At 34.6% G+C, this 4922-nt stretch overlaps 1 non-coding gene across 1 annotated transcript; it reads left to right on the top strand.

Moving 5' to 3' along the window:
• The first annotated feature begins 2006 nt into the window (after positions 1-2006).
• LOC129501079 (U1 spliceosomal RNA) lies at positions 2007-2167 on the top strand. The gene has a single exon (XR_008662648.1). It is a non-coding gene; the product is annotated as a U1 spliceosomal RNA (small nuclear RNA).
• The last annotated feature ends 2755 nt before the right edge of the window (positions 2168-4922 follow it).

The following is a 4922-nucleotide window of genomic DNA, read 5'->3' as shown; positions in this document are numbered from 1 at the left end:
GGAATGCATGCTAACTTTGTGGTGTGAAAAAATGCAAATCCACCATGTGATTCGAAATGTAGGAGGCAGGAGGGAGGGTCTCGTCACACTTTATGTTAGACTCTGTTCTAAAGGTATAGTAATTAAAACTGTGGCATTTTCAATGATGAGTAAAAACAGAACAAATGAATTGAATGGAATAAAAAGTCAAGTAAGCAAACATATCACTCAAATACTCAAACAGTTGTTTTTCAGATCAGCAGGAAAAAAAGAGATTATTTTCAAAATGGGATGGGACAGCTAACTAGCTAAGAACAAAAAGAAAAAAATAAGCTAGAGCCCTACCTCTTTACAAAGAAACAAATAAATTTTAAATAACTAAAAATTTGAATGGAAAATTAAGCCATGACATTGTAGAATAAAATTTCTGTTAATTACAATGTAATCTTGGGATAAATAAATCCTAAGTAAGACACTAGGGAAACCACTGAATATTTGACTATGTGAATATGAACAAATCAAACCTAAAAACAAAAATCATGGTAGGGAGACTTCCAGCCATAATGAAGAAAAGAGATCAGCCACCTTTTGTCCCATAAAACAAACATAAAACTGAATCAAGTCATCAAATACAAACATTTAAGGATTCTGGGAAGTGACCAAAGGTAAATGACTAATTGGAAGTGGTTATGCATGAAAAACTGCTAGAAGTTAGAGTCAGTGGGAGTCTGTGGTTTTCTTCCTAGGGCTTCACCTGTCTACTTCCCTACATTGGTTGGCTCCATAATTTTGTCAGGGCAAAGCTAGCTATTAAAAAACATCATCTCGGGGATCCCTGGGTGGCGCAGCGGTTTAGAGCCTGCCTTTGGCCCAGGGCGCGAACCTGGAGACCCAGGATCGAATCCCACGTCAGGCTCCCGGTGCATGGAGCCTGCTTCTCCCTCTGCCTGTGTCTCTGCCTCTCTCTCTCTCTCACTGTGTGCCTATCATAAATAAATAAAAAATTATTAAAAAAAAAAAACATCATCTCTACAGCCAAAGGGGCTTGACCTGTTTGGAGTGGAAGACAATCCTGTACCTGGTGGTACTCTCAATAAAAGTGCAAACTCAGAAGAAAATTAATGAAAGAGATCCCATAGATTTATAAATGTGAGGTTGCAGCCACACTTGATGTAAATGGTGAAACAGCCAGAAATTTAATGGGGAGATATTAGAAGAGCTAAATAAGCTACTCACACATCCATGGCTACCCAGAGAAACTCTGGCAAGTGCAGGTAAGTCTCAAAAGAACCCAGAAGAAATTAAAATAAACCTTAAGGCAAAATTAAAAATTGCCTAAACATAGACTGCACCCCACAAGCTAACTACAAATCAATCAGCAGAATGTGGTTCGTGGAAGAGCCCAAGACATATGTGCACAACATCTTCCCAATCATCATCTCATTACAGATCTATACAGATACAGTGGAAACTCTTAAGAAGCCAAGCTAAAAAAATAAAATAAGAATTTAAAAACTAAGCAAATACTTTTAGCTACACATATATAGAAGACAAATCCTACAGATTAAGCTGAGGAAAAAGACCCTTCAGGAAAAACACCCCAATCCAGAGTTGCTACAATATATTTTTACACGTCCAGTTTTCAATTTAAAAAAAGAAATTGCAACACACAGAGAAATAGGAAAGTATGAACTATACTCAGGGGGGAAAAAAGGAATCATTATAAACTAATGCTGACTTGGCCCAGATGTTGGATTTGGAATTAGCAGACAGAGACTTCACAGCAGCTATTATAATAAACATGTTCAAAGAATTAAAGAACACTATGTTTAAAGAATTAAAGAAAAACTGCTGTTTCACACCATTTGCAAATATTAACTCAAAATGAACCAGGAAACTAAATAAGAGCAAAACCATAAAAACCTTAGAAGAAAACATAAGGGCAAGTCTTCATGATCTTGGACCTGGCAATGAATTCTTAGATAGGACACCAAAAGTGTGAACAACAACAACAACAAATTAGAGAGACACTTACCTGGCAGTGGAGATACCATGATCAGGAGGGTGGGTTTCCTGGGGCAAACTTACCCATTGCACTCCTCATGCTGACCTCTATGATTTTCCCAAATGTGTGAAATGTGACTGCATAATTTAGGGTAGTGGGGAACTGTATTTGTAAAGTAGTATGGTATAGCCACTGTGGAAAATAGGTTGGTGATTCCCAAAAAACTATACATAGGGCAGCCTGGGTGGCTCAGTGGTTTAGCACTGCCTTCAGCTTAGGGCATGATCCTGGAGACCGAGGATCGAGTCCCACATGGGGCTCCCTGCATGGAGCCTGCTTCTCCCTCTGCCTGTGTCTCTGCCTCTCTCTCTCTGTGTCTCATGAATAAATAAATAAAATCTTTAAAAAATAAAGCTACACATAGAATTGCCATATGGCCCAGCATTTTCCACTGTTAGGAATATACCCCAAAGAGTTGAAAACACGTACACAAACAAAAACACACACATGCATGGTCATAGTAATAATACTCATGATAAGAAAAAGATGGAAACAACCCAAATGTCCACCAATGAATGAATGGCTAAATAAGTCGTGATATATACACACAATGAAATATCACTCAGCCATAAAGAGAAATGAAATATAATGTAGATGAGCCTCAAAAACATGATCAGCAAAAGAAACCAGACACAAAATATTGCATAATTTTGCATTTATATGAAATTCCAAGAATAGGTAAATTAATAGAAACATAATACAGATTGATAGTTTCCAGGGACTAGAGGAAGGGGAATTGGAAGCATCTGTTTAATGGGTACAAAATTTCTTTTTGGAGTGATGAAATATTTTAGAACCATATTGTGAGTGCACCAAATGCCACCGAATTATATACTTTAAAATATTAATTTTATGTATGTGAATATCACCTCAATAAAAAAAATTGATGAATTAAAGGAAAATACAATGACAGTGACTCCAAAGAGGAAAGAACATAGAGTATAAAATTTAAAAATAACAGAATAAAAATGTCCTGTCTCCCTTTCTGATATTTTCCAAGTGGGAAATAATTAGGGTAGTGGGGGACTGTATTTCCCAAGTGGGAAATATCAGAAAGGGAGACAGAACGAGAGACTCCTAACTCTGGGAAACGAACAAGGGGTGGTGGAAAGGGAGGTGGGCAGGTGGTGGGGGTGACTGGGTGATGGGCACTGAGGGTGGCACTTGATGGGATGAGCACTGGGTGTTATGCTATATGTTGGCAAATTGAACTCCAATAAAAAAAATTTTAATAAAAAAAGAATAAAAATGAAAATTCTAGAGGGAAAAATATAATAATCAAAATGAATATTCACTAAATGGCCTCAATATCATATCTGAGATGTCAGAATAAAAACTCAGTAAACTCAAAAATAGCAAAATAGAACTCAGCCAACATGAAGAACAGAGAAAGATTTTTTTTAATAAATAGAGATGTAAAGATTTGTAGGATAACATCAAGCATATCAACACATATATAATGGGAATCCCAAATTTGAGAAGAGAGAGATACAGAAAAAAAAGAATACTCAAAGAAATAAATTCCAAAAAGTTCCAAAAAAGCCACAGAATTCCAAAATTTGGTGAAAAACATCAGTCTACAGGTGCAAGAAGCTTATGCCAAATATAAGATAAATATATTGTATTAAGCCAGTTGAAAGACAAACAAAAAGTCTTGAAAGCATCAAGAGCGGAATGTCTCAGTATGTACAGAGGAATAATATGATTAACAGTGGACTTCGCACCCAAAACAATGAAAGACAGAAGGCAGTGGAATGATATATTTAAAGTGTTAAGGGGAAAATTAAAGTTGTTAATCAATAATTCTATATCCAGCAAAATAATTCTTCAAAAGTAAAAGCAAACTAAGTATATTCCTAGATAAGTACTAAGAAAGTTTGTTATAGCCAACCTGCCATACTAGAAATGCTAAAAGAATTTCTTCAACATGAAAGGAAATGACACCAGATAGGAACTCAAATCCACAGGAAGAAATGCAGAGTCCAAAAGTACTAAATATGTGGATAAACATAAAGGACTGCTTAAATATACATTTTTTTAATTTTCTCTTCTCTTTGTTTCTTCCAATAATATAAGATTGCAAGGGTAATTATAAAATCATCTCATTGGGCTTATAACACATATAGACATATATGACAATAATGCTAGAAAGGAGGGGGAAAGAAAAGAGCAATATTGAAGCAAAGTGGCTGTATTTTACTTCAATAAGGTCGATATTAGCCTAAAATAAACTGTGGTACCTCATTATGTGTATTTTAAATCCATAGAGAAGTCACTATGAAAAAAAATCATGTTTAAAAAATAGAAGAATAAAAATGATACACTAAAATGCTAATTGAACACAAAATAATGCAATAAAGGAGGGACAAAAATATAAATAAGACATATTGAAAACTAACAGCAAAATGGCAGATGTAAATCCAGCTACATCAATAATCATATTAATATGAAAGGACCAAATTCTAGAAAAAAGGCAGAGATTATCTCATTAGATTTTTTTAAAGCAAGATTCCAGTATATTCTATCTATGAGAGACCTACTTTAGACTCAAAACTACAAACATATCAAAGTAAAAGGATAATGAAAGGTATAACATGTAAAGATTAATATAGTTAAGATGGCTATGTTAATTCAGACAAAATCACTTTTAAGAAATTTTTCTAGAGAAAAAGAGATATTTCAAAATGGTGTAACACATCAGAAAAGTATAAAAGTTGTAAATGTGTATAAATCTAATAATGGAACCCCAGAACCAAGAAGAAAAACCTGACAGGACTGAAAGAAGAAACAGAATTCAATAATAATAGTTGGAGATTTTGATAATTCACTCTAAATAATAGAATAACTAGACAGAAAAATCAATAAAGATAATAAACCA

The sequence above is a fragment of the Nyctereutes procyonoides genome, unplaced genomic scaffold (genome assembly GCF_905146905.1).
Source record: "Nyctereutes procyonoides isolate TBG_1078 unplaced genomic scaffold, NYPRO_anot_genome, whole genome shotgun sequence".
NCBI classification, from domain to species: Eukaryota; Metazoa; Chordata; class Mammalia; order Carnivora; family Canidae; genus Nyctereutes; species Nyctereutes procyonoides.
This window is presented reverse-complemented; position numbering and strand designations above follow the sequence as displayed.